The 25,192-nt window shown below is 47.0% G+C and overlaps 1 protein-coding gene across 2 annotated transcripts in view; it reads left to right on the top strand.

Moving 5' to 3' along the window:
• LOC128706579 (protein FAM43A) overlaps window positions 1-25,192 on the top strand; it is a 463,132-nt gene that overhangs the window by 275,275 nt on the left and 162,665 nt on the right. The window contains exon 3 of one of the 2 annotated variants that reach the window (XM_070090548.1): window positions 2,418-2,485. The exons of the other annotated variant lie outside the window; for it this stretch is intronic. The gene's annotated coding sequence lies outside the window, so the exon portion shown is untranslated. The remainder of the gene's footprint in view (window positions 1-2,417; window positions 2,486-25,192) is intronic. 2 annotated transcript variants of the gene reach the window in all.

Raw genomic sequence — 25,192 nt, 5'->3', positions numbered from 1 at the left:
TATAACCGCCACAAAGTCTTACATGTGTCACTACACCAACTTATGACCGCCACAAAGTCTTACATGTGTCACTACACCAACTTATAACCACCACAAAGTCTTACATGTGTCACTACACCAACTTATGACCACCACAAAGTCTTACATGTGTCACTACACCAACTTATAACCACCACAAAGTCTTACATGTGTCACTACACCAACTTATGACCACCACAAAGTCTTACATGTGTCACTACACCAACTTATGACCACCACAAAGTCTTACATGTGTCACTACACCAACTTATAACCACCACAAAGTCTTACATGTGTCACTACACCAACTTATGACCACCACAAAGTCTTACATGTGTCACTACACCAACTTATAACCACCACAAAGTCTTACATGTGTCACTACACCAACTTATAACCACCACAAAGTCTTACATGTGTCACTACACCAACTTATGACCACCACAAAGTCTTACATGTGTCACTACACCAACTTATAACCACCACAAAGTCTTACATGTGTCACTACACCAACTTATAACCACCACAAAGTCTTACATGTGTCACTACACCAACTTATGACCACCACAAAGTCTTACATGTGTCACTACACCAACTTATGACCGCCACAAAGTCTTACCATGAAGACAACATTTTCAATCGTCATAAAATGTTCACTGCGCAACACTGCAACTTAATTAATTTGGGCAAGTGGAAATGTAGTAAGATGAGAGAGAGTGCAAGACAACCATGTATTATTATTATTATTATTATTATTATTATTATTATTATTATTATTATTATTATTATTATTATTATTATTATTATTATTTTTAATATTATTTATTGTTAACTACAAAATAATTATTAAATAAATTTGTAATCAAAATAAATATTCTTTCATTGAAAAACTATTTGAATAAGATTAAAAATAATATGTAACGATGTTTATAGTAACATTTTTAGCGATGTTTATAGCATGATTTATATTGCAGATTGTCTTTATAATTGATGTGAGTAATTAATAAACTGTATTGTGTAGGAATGTTGATGAAGTCGGTGAGAAGAAATTAATGAAACAAATGACGGTATATGTGCACATGGACGTGTGTGTGTTTGTGTGGACTCACCTGATTCACCTAATTGTAGTTGCAGGAGTCGAGACTCAGCTCCTGGCCCCCCTTCTTCGCTAGTCGCTACTAGGTCCTCTTTCTCCCTGCTACATGAGTTTTATCATACCTCGTCTTAAAACTATGTATGGTTCCCGCCTCCACTACATCACTTCCCAGACTGTTATTCTTCCTGACAACTCTGTGGCTGAAGAAATACTTCCTAACATCCCTCTGACTCATTTGAGTCTTTAGCTTCCAATTGTGACCCCTTGTTTCTGTGTCCCCTCCCTGGAACATCCTGTCTCTGTCCACCTTATCTATTCTTCACAGTATTTTGTATGTCATTATCATGTCTCCCCTGACCCTCCTGTCCTCCAGTGTCGTCAGGCCGATTTCCCTTAACCTTTCTTCGTAGGACAATCCCCTTAGCTCTGGAACTAACCTTGTTGCAAACCTTTGCACTTTCTCTAAATTCCTGACATGCTTGACCAGGTTTGGATTAAAAACTTGTGCTGCATACTCCAGTATGGGCTTGACGTAAATGGTGAAAAGAGTCTTGAACGATTCCTTACTGAGGTATCGGAACGCTATCCTTAAGTTTGCTAGACGCCCATACGCTGCATCAGTTATCTGACTGATGTGCGCCTCAGGAGATGTGCTCGGTATTATACTCACCCCAAGATCTTTTTCCTTGAGTGAGGTTTGCAGTCTTTGACCACCTAGACTATACTGTGTCTGCGGTCTTCTTTGCCCTTCCCCGATCTTCATGACGACTTTACATTTGGCAGGGTTAAATTCAAGGAGCCAGTTGCTGGACCAGGCTTGTAGCCTGTCCAGGTCTTTTTGTAGTCCTGCCTGATCCTCGACCGATTTGATTCTCCTCATTAACTTCACATCATCTGCAAACAAGGACTCTCCTGAGTCTATCCCTTCCGTTATGTCATTCACATATACAAAAAACAGCACAGGTCTTAGGACTGACCCCTGTGGAACCCCGCTTGTCACAGGCGCCCAACCTGGCACCTCGTCACGTACCATGACTCGTTTTTGCCTCCCTGTCAGGTATTCTCTGATCCATTGCAGTGCCTTTCCTGTTATGTGTGCCTGATCCTCTAGCTTTTGCAGTAATCTCTTGTGACGAACTGTGTCGAAGGCCTTCTTGCAGTCCAAGAAAATGCAGTGTATTCGCCCCTCTCTCTTTTGTCTTACTTCTCTCACCTTATCATAAAACTCCAGTAGGTTTGTGACACAGGATTTTCCTTCCCTGAAACCGTGCTGTTTGTTGATTATACACTTGTTTCTTTCCAGGTGCTCCACCACTCTCCTCCTGATGATCTTCTCCATGAATCTGCATACTATACACGTTAGTGACACAGGTCTGTAGTTTAATGCCTCATGTCTGTCTCCTTTTTAAAAAATTGGGACTACATTTGCCATATCTGCTCCCTCTCTAAGGCCTTTGAGGTATCAAGTTCACATAGCAGCTTCTTCACCTCCTCCTCGGTTATGTGCACCTCATCCAACACTTGTTGGTGTACCTCCCTGTTCTGATTTCCTGGAGTCCTACCGGTTTCCACTGTAAATACTTCTTTAAATCTCTCGTGTGTGTGTGTGTGTGTGTGTGTGTGTGTGTGTGTGTGTGTGTGTGTGTGTGTGTGTGTGTGTGTGTTGTGTGTGTGAACCTCTACTAGCGTGCACGCAGGACTCTAGCGTATGTTCAAACCTGCGTATAATAATGAGCGTATTGACCTGTGTGAGACCTTGAGGAGGCTAAGTGTGGTGTATCAGGTGCAGGTGAAACGTACGTATTATGACGTACTCTGTGAAGCGTACGTTTCATGACGAACTCTTGTGACCCTAACGTTTGATGAGGTACGTTTCGTGACGTATACTTGACCGTCAAGCCAGACCCACGTACCCAGTCACGACATAACACTCATTAACAGTCTACATAAGATTAAAACCCTTTTTTTTATTCTAAGTAAAGTTGTATTTTAACACAAACTGTCATAGATTTAGGGGGAAAAAATGAAAATTTCCTGATGTTTCAAAAACTTCCAAAAACTGGATTTTTTTTTTTAATATCGAGAATTTTTAATTTGGCAGTACGACCAAGCACTCCACCCCCCCCCCCCCGGCCAAGATATCCGGGAGCTGTAGTTCTACTAGGGGAAAGTCGCAGGAATTTCTGTACCGGGGGAGGGGAGGTTGGGTGGTGACTGGTTGGTAGGGGGTGCTAGGAGGCGTGCTAGGACACGTGCTAGGAGGCGTGCTAGGACACGTGCTAGGAGGCGTGCTAGGAGGCGTGCTAGGACACGTGCTAGGAGGCGTGCTAGGACACGTGCTAGGAGGCGTGCTAGGAGGCGTGCTAGGACACGTGCTAGGAGGCGTGCTAGGACACGTGCTGGGAGGCGTGCTAGGCGTGCTAGGACACGTGCTAGGAGGCGTGCTAGGACACGTGCTGGGAGGCGATTTGTTCTGTTGTCACTTGCTCTGCTGTCACTTGTTCTGTTGTCACTTATTCTATTGTCACTTGCTCTGTTGTCACTTGCTCTGTTGTCACTTGTTCTGTTGTCACTTGTTCTGTTGTCACTTGTTCTGTTATCACTTGTCTTGTTGTCACTTGTTCTGTTGTCACTTGTTCTGTTGTCACTTGTTCTGTTGTCACTTGTTCTGTTGTCACTTGTTCTGTTGTCACTTGTTCTGTTGTCACTTGCTCTGTTGTCACCTGCTCTGTTGTCACTTGTTCTGTTGTCACTTGTTCTGTTGTCACTTGTTCTGTTGGCACTTGTTCTGTTGTCACTTGCTCTGTTGTCACTTGCTCTGTTGTCACTTGCTCTGTTGTCACTTGCTCTGTTGTCACTTGTTCTGTTATCACTTGTCTTGTTGTCACTTGTTCTGTTGTTACTTGTTCTGTTGTCACTTGTTATGTTGTCACTTGCTCTGTTGTCACTTGTTCTGTTGTCACTTGTTCTGTTGTCACTTGTTCTGTTGTCACTTGTTCTGTTGTCACTTGCTCTGTTGTCACTTGCTCTGTTGTCACTTGCTCTGTTGTCACTTGCTCTGTTGTCACTTGTTCTGTTATCACTTGTCTTGTCACTTGTTCTGTTGTTACTTGTTCTGTTGTCACTTGTTCTGTTGTCACTTGTTCTGATGCCACTTGTTCTGTTGTCACTTGTTCTGTTGTCATTACTGTTGCTCCTCAGTTAAGTTTTATCAGTCAGTCTGGCAGGAAAAACTGACCATCACACACATGCTGCAGAATTAACTGGTAAAGCAACACTGATGTACACCATCTGATGTACACCAGCTGATGTACACCAGCTGATGTACACCAGCTGATGTACACCAGCTGATGTACACCAGCTGATGTACACCAGCTGATGTACACCAGCTGATGTACACCAGCTGATGTACACCAGCTGATGTACACCAGCTGATGTACACCAGCTGATGTACACCAGCTGATGTACACCAGCTGATGTAAGTCAATGATAGTTATATAAGGCGAGTATTGTGTGAACATTGTAGTGAACTAAAGCTCAGAAGTGATAGAAGGATCCTGTTGTTGTTATTTGTTGTTGATGTTGATGATGATGATGATGATGTTGATATTGATGATATTTTTCATGTTGATGATGATGATAATGGTGTTGATGATGTTGATGTTATTGTTGATGATTTTGTTGATGATGATGTTATTGTTGTTGATGATGATGATGTTGTTATTGTTGATGATGATGATATTATCATTTGTTGATGTTGTTGATGTTATTGATGTAACTTCTTCTAAGAAGACGTGGCACCGGAAGCTTCTACCTCTCAAGTTTTCATCTCTGACACCAGAGCTAAACATCACCTGTTGATGACCCTCACTACACTACCTGTTGATGACCCTCACTACGCTACCTGTTGATGACCCTCACTATACTACCTGTTGATGACCCTCACTACACTACCTGTTGATGACCCTCACTACGCTACCTGTTGATGACCCTCACTACACTACCTGTTGATGACCCTCACTACACTACCTGTTGATGACCCTTACTACACTACCTGTTGATGACCCTCACTACACTACCTGTTGATGACCCTCACTACGCTACCTGTTGATGACCCTCACTACACTACCTGTTGATGACCCTCACTACGCTACCTGTTGATGACCCTCACTATACTACCTGTTGATGACCCTCACTACGCTACCTGTTGATGACCCTCACTACACTACCTGTTGATGACCCTCACTACACTACCTGTTGATGACCCTCACTACGCTACCTGTTGATGACCCTCACTACACTACCTGTTGATGACCCTCACTACACTACCTGTTGATGACCCTCACTACACTACCTGTTGATGACCCTCACTACACTACCTGTTGATGACCCTCACTACGCTACCTGTTGATGACCCTCACTGTACTACCTGTTGATGACCCTCACTACACTACCTGTTGATGACCCTCACTACACTACCTGTTGATGACCCTCACTGTACTACCTGTTGATGACCCTCACTACGCTACCTGTTGATGACCCTCACTGTACTACCTGTTGATGACCCTCACTACACTACCTGTTGATGACCCTCACTACACTACCTGTTGATGACCCTCACTGCACTACCTGTTGATGACCCTCACTGCACTACCTGTTGATGACCGTCACTACACTACCTGTTGATGACCCTCACTACACTACCTGTTGATGACCCTCACTACACTACCTGTTGATGACCCTCACTACACTACCTGTTGATGACCCTCACTACACTATCTGTTGATGACCCTCACTGCACTACCTGTTGATGACCCTCACTACACTACCTGTTGATGACCCTCACTACGCTACCTGTTGATGACCCTCACTGTACTACCTGTTGATGACCCTCACTACACTACCTGTTGATGACCCTCACTACACTACCTGTTGATGACCCTCACTGTACTACCTGTTGATGACCCTCACTACGCTACCTGTTGATGACCCTCACTGTACTACCTGTTGATGACCCTCACTACACTACCTGTTGATGACCCTCACTACACTACCTGTTGATGACCCTCACTGCACTACCTGTTGATGACCCTCACTGCACTACCTGTTGATGACCGTCACTGCACTACCTGTTGATGACCCTCACTACACTACCTGTTGATGACCCTCACTACACTACCTGTTGATGACCCTCACTACACTACCTGTTGATGACGCTCACTACGCTACCTGTTGATGACGCTCACTACACTACCTGTTGATGACGCTCACTACGCTACCTGTTGATGACCCTCACTACACTACCTGTTGATGACCCTCACTACACTACCTGTTGATGACCCTCACTACACTACCTGTTGATGACCCTCACTACACTACCTGTTGATGACCCTCACTACACTACCTGTTGATGACCCTCACTACACTACCTGTTGATGACCCTCACTGCACTACCTGTTGATGACCCTCACTACACTACCTGTTGATGACCCTCACTACACTACCTGTTGATGACCCTCACTACGCTACCTGTTGATGACCCTCACTACACTACCTGTTGATGACCCTCACTACACTACCTGTTGATGACCCTCACTACACTACCTGTTGATGACCCTCACTACGCTACCTGTTGATGACCCTCACTACGCTACCTGTTGATGACCCTCACTACACTACCTGTTGATGACCCTCACTACGCTACCTGTTGATGACCCTCACTACACTACCTGTTGATGACCCTCACTACACTACCTGTTGATGACCCTCACTACACTACCTGTTGATGACCCTCACTACACTACCTGTTGATGACCCTCACTACACTACCTGTTGATGACCCTCACTACGCTACCTGTTGATGACCCTCACTACACTACCTGTTGATGACCCTCACTACACTACCTGTTGATGACCCTCACTACGCTACCTGTTGATGACCCTCACTATACTACCTGTTGGTGACCCTCACTACACTACCTGTTGATGACCCTCACTACGCTACCTGTTGATGACCCTCACTACACTACCTGTTGATGACCCTCACTACACTACCTGTTGATGACCCTCACTACACTACCTGTTGATGACCCTCACTACACTACCTGTTGATGACCCTCACTACGCTACCTGTTGATGACCCTCACTACACTACCTGTTGATGACCCTCACTATGCTACCTGTTGATGACCCTCACTATACTACCTGTTGATGACCCTCACTACACTACCTGTTGATGACCCTCACTACGCTACCTGTTGATGACCCTCACTGTACTACCTGTTGATGACCCTCACTACGCTACCTGTTGATGACCCTCACTACACTACCTGTTGATGACCCTCACTACACTACCTGTTGATGACCCTCACTACGCTACCTGTTGATGACCCTCACTACACTACCTGTTGATGACCCTCACTACACTACCTGTTGATGACCCTCACTACACTACCTGTTGATGACCCTCACTACGCTACCTGTTGATGACCCTCACTGTACTACCTGTTGATGACCCTCACTACACTACCTGTTGATGACCCTCACTACACTACCTGTTGATGACCCTCACTGCACTACCTGTTGATGACCCTCACTACACTACCTGTTGATGACCCTCACTACACTACCTGTTGATGACCCTCACTACACTACCTGTTGATGACCCTCACTACACTACCTGTTGATGACCCTCACTACACTACCTGTTGATGACCCTCACTGCACTACCTGTTGATGACCGTCACTACACTACCTGTTGATGACCCTCACTACACTACCTGTTGATGACCCTCACTACGCTACCTGTTGATGACCCTCACTACGCTACCTGTTGATGACCCTCACTACACTACCTGTTGATGACCCTCACTACACTACCTGTTGATGACCCTCACTACACTACCTGTTGATGACCCTCACTACACTACCTGTTGATGACCCTCACTACGCTACCTGTTGATGACCCTCACTACACTACCTGTTGATGACCCTCACTACACTACCTGTTGATGACCCTCACTACACTACCTGTTGATGACCCTCACTACACTACCTGTTGATGACCCTCACTACACTACCTGTTGATGACCCTCACTACGCTACCTGTTGATGACCCTCACTACACTACCTGTTGATGACCCTCACTATGCTACCTGTTGATGACCCTCACTATACTACCTGTTGATGACCCTCACTACACTACCTGTTGATGACCCTCACTACGCTACCTGTTGATGACCCTCACTGTACTACCTGTTGATGACCCTCACTACGCTACCTGTTGATGACCCTCACTACACTACCTGTTGATGACCCTCACTACACTACCTGTTGATGACCCTCACTATGTTACCTGTTGATGACCCTCACTACACTACCTGTTGATGACCCTCACTACACTACCTGTTGATGACCCTCACTACACTACCTGTTGATGACCCTCACTACGCTACCTGTTGATGACCCTCACTGTACTACCTGTTGATGACCCTCACTACACTACCTGTTGATGACCCTCACTACACTACCTGTTGATGACCCTCACTGCACTACCTGTTGATGACCCTCACTACACTACCTGTTGATGACCCTCACTACACTACCTGTTGATGACCCTCACTACACTACCTGTTGATGACCCTCACTACACTACGTGTTGATGACCCTCACTACACTACCTGTTGATGACCCTCACTGCACTACCTGTTGATGACCCTCACTACACTACCTGTTGATGACCCTCACTACACTACCTGTTGATGACCCTCACTACGCTACCTGTTGATGACCCTCACTACGCTACCTGTTGATGACCCTCACTACACTACCTGTTGATGACCCTCACTACACTACCTGTTGATGACCCTCACTACACTACCTGTTGATGACCCTCACTACACTACCTGTTGATGACCCTCACTACGCTACCTGTTGATGACCCTCACTACACTACCTGTTGATGACCCTCACTACACTACCTGTTGATGACCCTCACTACACTACCTGTTGATGACCCTCACTGTTGATACACTACCTGTTGATGACCCTCACTACACTACCTGTTGATGACCCTCACTACACTACCTGTTGATGACGCTCACTACGCTACCTGTTGATGACCCTCACTACACTACCTGTTGATGACCCTCACTACACTACCTGTTGATGACCCTCACTACACTACCTGTTGATGACCCTCACTACACTACCTGTTGATGACGCTCACTACGCTACCTGTTGATGACCCTCACTACACTACCTGTTGATGACCCTCACTACACTACCTGTTGATGACCCTCACTACACTACCTGTTGATGACCCTCACTACACTACCTGTTGATGACCCTCACTACACTACCTGTTGATGACCCTCACTGCACTACCTGTTGATGACCCTCACTACACTACCTGTTGATGACCCTCACTACACTACCTGTTGATGACCCTCACTACGCTACCTGTTGATGACCCTCACTACACTACCTGTTGATGACCCTCACTACACTACCTGTTGATGACCCTCACTACACTACTTGTTGATGAGCCTCACCACGCTACCTGTTGATGACCCTCACTACACTACCTGTTGATGACCCTCACTACGCTACCTGTTGATGACCCTCACTACACTACCTGTTGATGACCCTCACTACGCTACCTGTTGATGACCCTCACTACACTACCTGTTGATGACCCTCACTACACTACTTGTTGAAGACCCTCACCACGCTACCTGTTGATGACCCTCACTACACTACCTGTTGATGACCCTCACTACACTACCTGTTGATGACCTTCACTACGCTACCTGTTGATGACCCTCACTACACTACCTGTTGATGACCCTCACTACGCTACCTGTTGATGACCCTCACTACGCTACCTGTTGATGACCCTGACTATGCTACCTGTTGATGACCCTCACTACGCTACCTGTTGATGACCCTCACTACACTACATGTTAATGACCCTCACTACACTACCTGTTGATGACCCTCACTACACTACCTGTTGATGACCCTCACTACACTACCTGTGGATGATCCTCACTACGCTACCTGTTGATGACCCTCACTACACTACCTGTTGATGACCCTCACTACACTACCTGTTGATGACCCTCACTACATTACCTGTTGATGACCCTCACTACACTACCTGTTGATGACGCTCACTACGCTACCTGTTGATGACCCCCTCACTACACTACCTGTTGATGACGCTCAATACGCTACCTGTTGATGACCCTCACTACGCTACCTGTTGATGACCCTCACTACACTACCTGTTGATGACCCTCACTACACTACCTGTTGATGACCCTCACTACACTACCTGTTGATGACCCTCACTACACTACCTGTTGATGACCCTCACTACACTACCTGTTGATGACCCTCACTACGCTACCTGTTGATGACCCTCACTACGCTACCTGTTGATGACCCTCACTACACTACCTGTTGATGACCCTCACTACGCTACCTGTTGATGACCTTCACTACACTACCTGTTGATGACCCTCACTACACTACCTGTTGATGACCCTCACTACACTACCTGTTGATGACCTTCACTACACTACCTGTTGATGACCCTCACTACGCTACCTGTTGATGACCCTCACTACACTACCTGTTGATGACCCCCACTACGCTACCTGTTGATGACCCTCACTACGCTACCTGTTGATGACCCTCACTACACTACCTGTTGATGACCCTCACTACACTACCTGTTGATGACCCTCACTATGCTACCTGTTGATGACGCTCACTACGCTACCTGTTGATGACCCTCACTACAGTACCTGTTGATGACCCTCACTACGCTACTTGTTGATGACCCTCACTACGCTACCTGTTGATGACCCTCACTACGCTACCTGTTGATGACCCTCACTACGCTACCTGTTGATGACCCTCACTACACTACCTGTTGATGACCCTCACTACACTACCTGTTAATGACCCTCACTACACTACCTGTTGATGACGCTCACTACTCTACCTGTTGATGACGCTCACTACTCTACCTGTTGATGACCCTCACTACACTACCTGTTGATGACCCTCACTACACTACCTGTTAATGACCCTCACTACACTACCTGTTGATGACCCTCACTACACTACCTCTTGATGACCCTCACTACACTACCTGTTGATGACCCTCACTACACTACCTGTTAATGACCCTCACTACACTACCTGTTGATGACGCTCACTACACTACCTGTTGATGACCCTCACTACACTACCTGTTGATGACCCTCACTACACTACCTGTTGATGACCCTCACTACACTACCTGTTGATGACCCTCACTACGCTACCTGTTGATGACCCTCACTACGCTACCTGTTGATGACCCTCACTACGCTACCTGTTGATGACCCTCACTATGCTACCTGTTGATGACCCTCACTACGCTACCTGTTAATGACACTGACTACACTACCTGTTGATGACCCTCACTACACTACCTGTTGATGACCCTCACTACGCTACCTGTTGATGACCCTCACTATGCTACATGTTGATGACCCTCACTACGCTACCTGTTGATGACCCTCACTACGCTACATGTTGATGACCCTCACTACGCTACCTGTTGATGACCCTCACTACACTACCTGTTGATGACCCTCACTACGCTACCTGTTGATGACCCTCACTACACTACCTGTTGATGACGCTCACTACACTACCTGTTGATGACGCTCACTACACTACCTGTTGATGACCCTCACTACGCTACCTGTTGATGACCCTCACTACGCTACCTGTTGATGACCCTCACTACGCTACCTGTTGATGACCCTCACTACGCTACCTGTTGATGACCCTCACTACGCTACCTGTTGATGACCCTCACTACGCTACCTGTTGATGACCCTCACTACACTACCTGTTGATGACGCTCACTACACTACCTGTTGATGACGCTCACTACGCTACCTGTTGATGACCCTCACTACGCTACCTGTTGATGACCCTCACTACGCTACCTGTTGATGACCCTCACTACACTACCTGTTGATGACCCTCACTACACTACCTGTTGATGACCCTCACTACGCTACCTGTTGATGACCCTCACTGCACTACCTGTTGATAACCCTCACTACACTACCTGTTGATGACCCTCACTACACTACCTGTTGATGACCCTCACTACACTACCTGTTGATGACCCTCACTACACAACCTGTTGATGACCCTCACTACACTACCTGTTGATGACCCTCACTACGCTTCCTGTTGATGACCCTCACTGCACTACCTGTTGATGACCCTCACTACACTACCTGTTGATGACCCTCACTACACTACCTGTTGTTGACCCTCACTACACTACCTGTTGATGACCCTCACTACACTACCTGTTGATGACGCTCACTACACTACCTGTTGATGACCCTCACTACACTACCTGTTGATGACCCTCACTACACTACCTGTTGACAACCCTCACTACGCTACCTGTTGATGACCCTCACTACACTACCTGTTGATGACCCTCACTACACTACCTGTTGATGACCCTCACTACACTACCTGTTGATGACCCTCACTACACTACCTGTTGATGACGCTCACTACACTACCTGTTGATGACCCTCACTACACTACCTGTTGATGATGCTCACTACACTACCTGTTGATGACCCTCACTACACTACCTTTTGATGACCCTCACTACACTACCTGTTGATGACCCTCACTACACTACCTGTTGATGACGCTCACTACGCTACCTGTTGATGACCCTCACTACGCTACCTGTTGATGACGCTCACTACGCTACCTGTTGATGACCCTCACTACGCTACCTGTTGATGACCCTCACTACGCTACCTGTTGATGACCCTCACTACACTACCTGTTGATGACCCTCACTACACTACCTGTTGATGACCCTCACTACACTACCTGTTGATGACCCTCACTACGCTACCTGTTGATGACCCTCACTACACTACCTGTTGATAACCCTCACTACACTACCTGTTGATAACCCTCACTCCGCTACCTGTTGATGACCCTCACTACGCTACCTGTTGATGACCCTCACTACACTACCTGTTGATGACCCTCACTACGCTACCTGTTGATGACCCTCACTACACTACCTGTTGATGACCCTCACTACACTACCTGTTGATTACGCTCACTACACTACCTGTTGATGACGCTCACTACACTACCTGTTGATGACCCTCACTACGCTACCTGTTGATGACCCTCACTACACTACCTGTTGATGACCCTCACTACACTACCTGTTGATGACCCTCACTACACTACCTGTTGATTACGCTCACTACACTACCTGTTGATGACCCTCACTACACTACCTGTTGATGACCCTCACTACACTACCAGTTGATGACCCTCACTACGCTACCTGTTGATGACCCTCACTACACTACCAGTTGATGACCCTCACTACGCTACCTCAGGTGTCTGAGGATCACTGTATAACAACTAGACTGTCGTGTCTGTGACAGGATGTCATTAGAAATTTTCTGACGATATCCAGGTACAGAATTAATCACAAACTCGTAGAGGCCAACAGCTGCTTGGGAAAGAGAGGTAACGAGGTTTGATCCGAGGAAAGGAAGAGTGAGTCAGATGTCATTGATGAAGAGTCTTTCACCAGGATTAGTGCACACATCAGAGGTAGGTGATGGGTGGGTGTGGTAGGTGATGGGTGGGTGTGGTCTGTGGGTGTGGTAGGTGATGGGTGGGTGTGGTAGGTGATGGGTGGGTGTGGTCTGTGGGTGTGGTAGGTGATGGGTGGGTGTGGTAGGTGATGGGTGGGTGTGGTCTGTGGGTGTGGTAGGTGATGGGTGGGTGTGGTAGGTGATGGGTGGGTGTGGTCTGTGGGTGTGGTAGGTGATGGGTGGGTGTGGTAGGTGATGGGTGGGTGTGGTAGGTGATGGGTGTGGTAGGTGATGGGTGGGTGTGGTAGGTGATGGGTGGGTGTGGTAGGTGATGGGTGGGTGTGGTAGGTGATGGGTGGGTGTGGTCTGAGGGTGTGGTAGGTGATGGGTGGGTGTGGTAGGTGATGGGTGGGTGTGGTCTGAGGGTGTGGTAGGTGATGGGTGGGTGTGGTAGGTGATGGGTGGGTGTGGTAGGTGATGGGTGGGTGTGGTCTGTGGGTGTGGTAGGTGATGGGTGGGTGTGGTAGGTGATGGGTGTGGTAGGTGATGGGTGGGTGTGGTACGTGATGGGTGGGTGTGGTAGGTGATGGGTGGGTGTGGTAGGTGATGGGTGGGTGTGGTCTGAGGGTGTGGTAGGTGATGGGTGGGTGTGGTAGGTGATGGGTGGGTGTGGTCTGAGGGTGTGGTAGGTGATGGGTGGGTGTGGTAGGTGATGGGTGGGTGTGGTAGGTGATGGGTGGGTGTGGTCTGTGGGTGTGGTAGGTGATGGGTGGGTGTGGTAGGTGATGGGTGTGGTAGGTGATGGGTGGGTGTGGTTGGTGATGGGTGGGTGTGGTATGTGATGGGTGGGTGTGGTAGGTGATGGGTGGGTGTGGTCTGTGGGTGTGGTAGGTGATGGGTGGGTGTGGTAGGTGATGGGTGGGTGTGGTCTGAGGGTGTGGTAGGTGATGGGTGGGTGTGGTAGGTGATGGGTGGGTGTGGTAGGTGATGGGTGGGTGTGGTAGGTGATGGGTGGGTCTGGTAGGTGATGGGTGAGTGTGGTAGGTGATGGGTGGGTGTGGTAGGTGATGGGTGTGTGTGTGGTAGGTAATGGGTGGGTGTGGTACGTGGTGGGTGGGTGTGGTAGGTGATGGGTGGGTGTGGTAGGTGATGGGTGTGTGTGTGGTAGGTAATGGGTGGGTGTGGTACGTGGTGGGTGGGTGTGGTAGGTGATGGGTGGGTGTGGTAGGTGATGGATGGGTGTGGTAGGTGATGAATGGGTGTGGTAGGTGATTGATGGGTGTGGTAGGTGATGGGTGGGAGTGATAGGTGATGAGTGGGTGTGGTAGGTGATGGGTGGGTGTGGTAGGTGATGGGTGGGTGTGGTAGGTGATGGGTGGGTGTGGTAGGTGATGGGTGGGTGTGGTAGGTGATGGATGGGTGTGGTAGGTGATGGATGGGTGTGGTAGGTGATGGATGGGTGTGGGAGGTGATGGGTGGGTGTGGTAGGTGATGAGTGGGTGTGGTAGGTGATGGGTGGGTGTGGTAGGTGACGGATTGGTGTGGTAGGTGATGAATGGGTGTGGTAGGTGATGGGTGGGTGTGGTAGGTGATGGGTGGGAGTGGTAGGTGATGAATGGGTGTGGTAGGTGATGGATGGGTGTGGTAGGTGATGGGTGGGTGTGGTAGGTGATGGGTGGGTGTGGTAGGTGATGGGTGGGTGTGGTAGGTGATTGGTGGGTGTGGTATGTGATGGGTGGGTGTGGTAGGTGATGGGAGGGTTGTGGTAGGTGATGGGTGGGTGTGGTAGGTGATGGGTGGGTGTGGTAGGTGATGGGTGGGAGTGGTAGGTGATGGATGGGTGTGGTAGGTGATGGGTGGGTGTGGTAGGTGATAGGTGGGTGTGGTAGGTGATGGGTGGGTGTAGTAGGTAATGGATGGGTATGGTAGGTGATGGGTGGGTGTGGTAGGTGATGGTTGGGTGTGGTAGGTGATGGGTGGGTGTTGTATGTGGTGGGTGGGTGTGGTAGGTGATGGGTGGGTGTGGTAGGTGATGGGTGGGTGTGGTAGGTGATGGGTGGGTGTGGTAGGTAATGAATGGGTGTGGTAGGTGATGGGTGGGTGTGGTAGGTGATGGATGGGCGTGGTATTTGATGGGTGGGTGTGGAAGGTGACGGGTGGGCGTGGTAGGTGATGGAGGGTGTGGTAGGTGATACTTGGATGTGCTAGGTGATTGGTGGGTATGGTAGGTGATGGGTGGGCGTGGTAGGTGATGGGTGGGTGTGGTATGTGGTGGGTGGGTGTGGTAGGTGATGGATGGGTGTGGTGGGTGATGGGTGGGTGTGGTAAGTGATGGGTGGGTGTGGTAGGTGATGGGTGGGTGTGGTAGGTAATGGATGGGTGTGGTAGGTGATGGATGGGTGTGGTAGGTGATGGGTGGGTGTGGTGGTTGATGGGTGGGTGTGCTATTTTATGGGTGGGTGTGGTAGGTGATGGGTGGGCGTGGTATTTGATGGGTGGGTGTGGAAGGTGAGGAGTGGGCGTGGTATGTGATGGGTGGGCGTGGTAGGTGATAGGTGGATGTGGTAGGTGATGGGTGGGCGTGGTAGGTGATGGGTGGGCGTGGTAATTGATGAGTGAGCGTTGTAATTGAAGGGTGGGCGTGGTAGGTGATGGGTGGGCGTGGTAATTGAAGGGTGTGGTAGGAGGTGGGTGGGCGTGGTAGGTGATGGGATGGCGTGGTTGGTGATAGGTGGGTGTGGTAGGTGATCGGTGGGTATGGTAGGTGATGGGGGTGGTAGGTAATGGATGGGTGTGGTAGGTGATGGGTGGGAGTGGTATGTGATGGGTGGACGTGGTAGGTGATGGTTGGGCATGGTAGGTGATGGGTGGGCGTAGTAGGTGATGAGTTGGTGTGGTAGGCGATGGGTGGGTGTGGTAGGAGATGGGTGGGTGTGGTAGGTGATGGGTGGGCGTGGTAGGTGATGGGTGGGCGTGGTAATTGATGAGTGAGCGTGGTAATTGAAGGGTGGGCGTGGTAGGTGATGGGTGGGCGTGGTAATTGAAGGGTGGGCGTGGTAGGTGATGGGTGGGCGTGGTAATTGATGAGTGAGCGTGGTAATTGAAGGGTGGGCGTGGTAGGTGATGGGTGGGCGTGGTAATTGATGAGTGAGCGTGGTAATTGAAGGGTGGGCGTGGTAGGTGATGGGTGGGCGTGGTAATTGAAGGGTGGGCGTGGTAGGTGATGGGTGGGCGTGGTAATTGATGAGTGAGCGTGGTAGTTGAAGGGTGGGCGTGGTAGGTGATGGGTGGGCGTGGTAATTGATGAGTGAGCGTGGTAATTGAAGGGTGGGCGTGGTAGGTGATGGGTGGGCGTGGTAATTGATGAGTGAGCGTGGTAATTGAAGGGTGGGCGTGGTAGGTGATGGGAGGGCTTGGTAATTGAAGGGTGGGCGTGGTAGGTGATGGGTGGGCGTGGTAATCGATGAGTGAGCTTGGTAATTGAAGAGTGGGCGTGGTAGGTGATGGGTGGGCGTGGTAATTTATGAGTGAGCGTGGTAATTGAAGGGTGGGCGTGGTACGTGAAGGGTGGGCGTGGTAGGTGATGGGTGGGCGTGGTAATTGATGAGTGAGCGTGGTAATTGAAGGGTGGGCGTGGTACGTGAAGGGTGGGCGTGGTACGTGATGGGTGGGCGTGGTAGGTGATGGGTGGGTGTGAAACAACATATGTTGAACAATACTTGCTGTATAATGAATGTCAGCATTCACCTCACACAACATTCACCTGACACAACATTCACCTCACACAACATTCACCTCACACAACATTCACCTCACACAACATTCACCTCACACAACATTCACCTGACACAACATTCACCTGACACAACATTCACCTCACACAACATTCACCTCACACAACATTCACCTCACATAACATTCACCTCACATAACATTCACCTCACACAACATTCACCTCACACAACATTCACCTCACACAACATTCACCTCACACAACATTCACCTCACACAACATTCACCTCACACAACATTCACCTCACACAACATTCACCTCACACAACATTCACCTCACACAACATTCACCTCACACAACATTCACCTCACACAACATTCACCTCACACAACATTCACCTCACACAACATTCACCTCACACAACATTCACCTCACACAACATTCACCTCACATAACATTCACCTCACACAACATTCACCTCACACAACATTCACCTCACACAACATTCACCTCACACAACATTCACCTCACACAACATTCACCTCACACAACATTCACCTCACACAACATTCACCTCACACAACATTCACCTCACACAACATTCACCTCACACAACATTCACCTCACACAACATTCACCTCACACAACATTCACCTCACACAACATTCACCTCACACAACATTCACCTCACACAACATTCACCTCACACAACATTCACCTCACACAACATTCACCTCACACAACATTCACCTCACACAACATTCACCTCACACAACATTCACCTCACACAACATTCACCTCACACAACATTCACCTCACACAACATTCACCTCACACAACATTCACCTCACACAACATTCACCTCACACAACATTCACCTCACACAACATTCACCTCACACAACATTCACCTCACACAACATTCACCTCACACAACATTCACCTCACACAACATTCACCTCACACAACATTCACCTCACACAACATTCACCTCACACAACATTCACCTCACACAACATTCACCTCACACAACATTCACCTCACACAACATTCACCTCACACAACATTCACCTCACACAACATTCACCTCACACAACATTCACCTCACACAACATTCACCTCACACAACATTCACCTCACACAACATTCACCTCACACAACATTCACCTCACACAACATTCACCTCACACAACATTCACCTCACACAACATTCACCTCACACAACATTCACCTCACACAACATTCACCTCACACAACATTCACCTCACACAACATTCACCTCACACAACATTCACCTCACATAACATTCACCTCACACAACATTCACCTCACACAACATTCACCTCACACAACATTCACCTCACACAACATTCACCTCACACAACATTCACCTCACACAACATTCACCTCACACAACATTCACCTCACACAACATTCACCTCACACAACATTCACCTCACACAACATTCACCTCACACAACATTCACCTCACACAACATTCACCTCACACAACATTCACCTCACATAACATTCACCTCACACAACATTCACCTCACATCACACAACATTCACCTCACACAACATTCACCTCACACAACATTCACCTCACACAACATTCACCTCACACAACATTCACCTCACACAACATTCACCTCACATAACATTCACCTCACACAACATTCACCTCACACAACATTCACCTCACACAACATTCACCTCACACAACATTCACCTCACACAACATTCACCTCACATAACATTCACCTCACACAACATTCACCTCACATAACATTCACCTCACACAACATTCACCTCACATCACACCTCACACAACATTCACCTCACACAACATTCACCTCACATAACATTCACCTCACACAACATTCACCTCACATAACATTCACCTCACACAACATTCACCTCACATAACATTCACCTCACACAACATTCACCTCACACAACATTCACCTCACACAACATTCACCTCACACAACATTCACCTCACACAACATTCACCTCACAACCTTCACCTCACACAACATTCACCTCACACAACATTCACCTCACACAACATTCACCTCACATAACATTCACCTCACACAACATTCACCTCACACAACATTCACCTCACACAACATTCACCTCACATAACATTCACCTCACACAACATTCACCTCACATAACATTCACCTCACACAACATTCACCTCACACAACATTCACCTCACACAACATTCACCTCACACAACATTCACCTCACACAACATTCACCTCACACAACATTCACCTCACACAACATTCAACTCACACAACATTCACCTCACACAACATTCACCTCACACAACATTCACCTCACACAACATTCACCTCACACAACATTCACCTCACACAACATTCACCTCACACAACATTCACCTGATACAACATTCACCTCACACAACATTCACCTCACACAACATTCACCTCACACAACATTCACCTCACACAACATTCACCTCACACAACATTCACCTCACACAACATTCACCTCACACAACATTCACCTCACACAACATTCACCTCACACAACATTCACCTCACACATTCACCTCACGCAACATTCACTTCACACAACATTCACCTCACACAACATTCACCTGACACAACATTCACCTCACACAACATTCACCTCACACAACATTCACCTGACACAACATTCACCTGACACAACATTCACCTCACACAACATTCACCTGACACAACATTTACCTCACACAACATTCACCTCACACAACATTCACCTCACACAACATTCACCTCACACAACATTCACCTCACATAACATTCACCTCACATAACATTCACCTCACATAACATTCACCTCACATAACATTCACCTCACATAACATTCACCTCACATAACATTCACCTCACACAACATTCACCTCACACAACATTCACCTCACACAACATTCACCTCACATAACATTCACCTCACACAACATTCACCTCACATAACATTCACCTCACACAACATTCACCTCACATAACATTCACCTCACACAACATTCACCTGACACAACATTCACCTCACACAACATTCACCTCACACAACATTCACCTCACATAACATTCACCTCACACAACATTCACCTCACATAACATTCACCTCACACAACATTCACCTCACATAACATTCACCTCACACAACATTCACCTCACACAACATTCAACTCACACAACATTCACCTCACACAACATTCACCTGACACAACATTCACCTCACACAACATTCACCTCACACAACATTCACCTCACACAACATTCACCTCACACAACATTCACCTCACACAACATTCAAGTTTCCATCTTTAATTCCAGCTGTTACAATGTCTCTCTACTTATGTATTTATTCTTCTTAGTGAAAAAAAAGTAATGAAATTCGAATTCTCAACAATGCGTCTGAGATATTTAACATTCATACTTGTTTGGGAAATATTGTGGGTTGCCGTCACCTCCATGCTGGAGGAGGAGGTGTAGGTCCTGGAGGAGCATGTTGAGAAGTCCCTGCGTCTCAGCTTGTACCAGAGGTTCTTAAGTTCACTGCCCTTCGTGGGACGCTGGTTTTGGCCCACTATGGTGTATGTGGCTGAGCCTGATGTGTTGGACTCGGTGCCTGTTATTGGCACCGGCTTGAAGGCCATGCACCGCTTGACTGTGCTGAGCGCCCTCCTGGATCGCCCTTACCCTACCGCAGTGTGGGTGGCAGTCAGTATTCTCCTGCTGGTGGGTGGCGTCCTGATGGTTCTTTTCGTATGCGAGGTGCTCGTTGTCGTCTTCGCTAACTTGTTCACAAGAAGGGTGAAGAAGCTCTCACTCGGCGAAGCACTGCAGCCCGCAGCCTTTCCAACTAGCATTCACGAGGAGGGAACAGTTGTCGACGCCCCTGTGGGAGGCCGCAGGGGCCACCTGCCTCTCTCCACCTCAGCCAAGCATGTACCTGTATCCTACATCTCAGAGATCCCACAAGTCACCACGACTTCGCTGAGAGATTTAATGAAGAAAGTCACCGGTCAAGTCAACGACTGTACAGATAACGTCTCAGGCGACTATAAAGAGGACGTCTCTGGCGACCATACAGAGGACGTCTCTGGCGACCATACAGAGGACGTCTCTGGCGACCATACGGAGGACATCTCTGGTGACCATACAGAAAACGCCGCCGGGGACCTTGGCGAGGACACCAGCCTACGCGTGGTGAGAGTTAAAGTCTCAACGGAAATCACGAGGCCTGAGGGAGTAGGCCGAATGCTCTTTGAGTTACGGCAGCGCTTAACTGACCCTGAGGAGTTACCCTCCCCGTGCGACGAGGTAGAGTGCTGTCGCGTGATTCGAGTGGAAGGACCAATAGGAGCCTCACACTATGAAATATAGATAACAATTACGTGCTTTGACAAATCCAGCAGGGAGAGGGTAACGTGTTTGGTGAAGGTAGACACTGACCAGAGAATTCCTTGCAAGGAAGAAGTGGACCTACTCGCACTCTGGTTGATGGAGTGTGTCACTTGTCAAGGTCATACTGAAGAGGACATCACCAATGATATGAAGAACGAAATAGTAGAGTTCTACAGGTGGGGTGTTAAAGTCCTTCTGGGCTACCGCACGTTCACTGTTCTCTTTGAGGGAACTTCCCCTTGAGGTCACCAGGGGTCTCTACTAGTAGAGTTATACAAGAACTCTTTATGCCATCCAGCCTGCTGTCTCGCGCCCAGTGTAGCAGGGATCCTGATGCCGCCCCGTGTAGCAGGGATCCTGATGCCGCCCAGTGTAGCAGGGATCCTGATGCCGCCCCGTGTAGCAGGGATCCTGATGCCGCCCAGTATAGCAGGGATCCTGATGCCGCCCAGTATAGCAGGGATCCTGATGCCGCCCAGTGTAGCAGGGATCCTGATGCCTTCCGGTACAGCAGGAACGGTGAGTCATCCCAGGCTCAGTGAGTGGGGGGAGGGGGGGAGGTCATATTACAACAAGCCGGGGTGGCATTGTGGATTCTTAGTAAAAGAAAATTATAGAAGTGTTCTATTAATTTTTTACTATTCCTTGAATAATGTGAGAAATCACGTACCGTTCGGAATTTCATTGTGGTCATTTTGCACACTGTGATATCAACTGTTTACTGTGATATATATAAATATATATATATATATATATATATATATATATATATATATATATATATATATATATATATATATATATATATATATATATATAAAGGTGTCCCGTAGCTCGACCGTTAGCGCACTAAACATTAGGACGTGTTTCCTTAAGACATCTGTTGTCCATGTTCACCATCAGTAATAATGGGCACCTGGGTGTTAGTGGACTGGTGTGGGTCGCATCCTGGGACAAAACTGACCTAATTTGCCTGAAATGCTTTGCATAAACAGCTTTCTGTATAGTAGTATGTCATTGATGTCAGCTAGGTCTGTATACCTTGTACACGTACTTGTAGAAATAAAGATATATATATATATATATATATATATATATATATATATATATATATATATATATATATATATATATATATATATATATAGATATATATATATATATATTATGAGGATAACAAAAAGATTAGGTGATGAAAGATTGGATATCAGATTGGAGGGAGAGAGTATGGAGGAGGTGAATGTATTCAGATATTTGGGAGTGGACGTGTCAGCGGATGGGTCTATGAAAGATGAGGTGAATCATAGAATTGATGAGGGGAAAAGGGTGAGTGGTGCACTTAGGAGTCTGTGGAGACAAAGAACTTTGTCCTTGGAGGCAAAGAGGGGAATGTATGAGAGTATAGTTTTACCAACACTCTTATATGGGTGTGAAGCATGGGTGATGAATGTTGCAGCGAGGAGAAGGCTGGAGGCAGTGGAGATGTCATGTCTGAGGGCAATGTGTGGTGTGAATATAATGCAGAGAATTAGTAGTTTGGAAGTTAGGAGGAGGTGCGGGATTACCAAAACTGTTGTCCAGAGGGTTGAGGAAGGGTTGTTGAGGTGGTTCGGACATGTAGAGAGAATGGAGCGAAACAGAATAACTTCAAGAGTGTATCAGTCTGTAGTGGAAGGAAGGCGGGGTAGGGGTCGGCCTAGGAAAGGTTGGAGGGAGGGGGTAAAGGAGGTTTTGTGTGCGAGGGGCTTGGACTTCCAGCAGGCATGCGTGAGCGTGTTTGATAGGAGTGAATGGAGACAAATGGTTTTTAATACTTGACGTGCTGTTGGAGTGTGAGCAGGGTAACATTTATTAAGGGGTTCAGGGAAACCGGCAGGCCGGACTTGAGTCCTGGAGATGGGAAGTACAGTGCCTGCACTCTGAAGGAGGGGTGTTAATGTTGCAGTTTAAAAACTGTAGTGTAAAGCACCCTTCTGGCAAGACAGTGATGGAGTGAATGATGGTGAAAGTTTTTCTTTCTCGGGCCACCCTGCCTTGGTGGGAATCGGCCAGTGTGATAATAATAAATATATATATATATATATATATATATATATATATATATATATATATATATATATATATATATATATATATATATATATATATATATATATATATGTCGTGCCGAATAGGCAAAACTTGCCATCTTGGCTTAAATAGCAACGCTCATCTTGCCATATAGGACAAGCGAAAATTTGTGTATGCAATAATTTCGCCAAAATGATTCTGAACCTAACGAAAAAAATATATTTCACTGTGTTTGTTTAGTATTAAATTATTGTAAACAAATCTAAAATATATTTAGTTGGGTTAGGCTAAAATAAATTGTTCTTCTTATAATAAGGTTAGGTAAGTTTTCTAAGTTGCTTTTGGTGCAAAATTAAATTTTTTTACATTAACATTAATGAAAAAATATATCTTTAAACGTATAAGAGAAAATTTCAAAAACGACTTAATTTTGAATGAGTTCTTGCTAATTGACCAGTTTTACATATTCGGCACGACATATATATATATATATATATATATATATATATATATATATATATATATATATATATATATATATATATATATATATATATATATATATATATATATAAGATTTAAGAGATACATTGTTGATATAAAGGTGGCATATAAGGTACATGTTGGTACGTGTGTATCACCGATTATAAGGCGAAAATCTCATCCAGCTCCTCAGAGCTGGGGCGTGTGCCCAAAATACAGCAGGCATTACCCCTTTGAACAGCCGCGCTGAGCCGCTGGAACAGAAAACTAGCTGCCCTGGGATCCCTAATTACCCTGATGAGTCTTTTTCCCAGCTCCTTAAGGAATTTAGATGCACTCTTTCCCCATGAGCCAAGGGTCTCTGAGCCTATGGGAACAAACATATAATGATGGGCAAGTTCTCCATATTTTCTAGACTTTTGAAACTCCCTGAAGCTGGCAGCTGCCCCTCCTTCCTCCCTGGTGTATTGGAGATAGGTATCAGCCAAGGTAGATGCACATATATAGTCCCACACCACCTGCTTCCCATCTGTTCAGACTTGAAGGGTGATACCATCTGGACGCTTCTGGCTGCCATCAGATCTGCATAGTTTGGGTGGCTCCCTTACTGCTGGGCATCTAGCTGTTGTGAGGCTCCTCTTGATAATGTTATTAACCTCCTTATGTCTTGCAATCTTTCCCTCGGATTT

Source organism: Cherax quadricarinatus, chromosome 3 (assembly GCF_038502225.1).
Source record: "Cherax quadricarinatus isolate ZL_2023a chromosome 3, ASM3850222v1, whole genome shotgun sequence".
Taxonomy (NCBI): Eukaryota; Metazoa; Arthropoda; class Malacostraca; order Decapoda; family Parastacidae; genus Cherax; species Cherax quadricarinatus.
The sequence above is the reverse complement of the archived record's forward strand: the minus strand, read 5'-3'. Positions and strand labels throughout refer to the sequence as shown.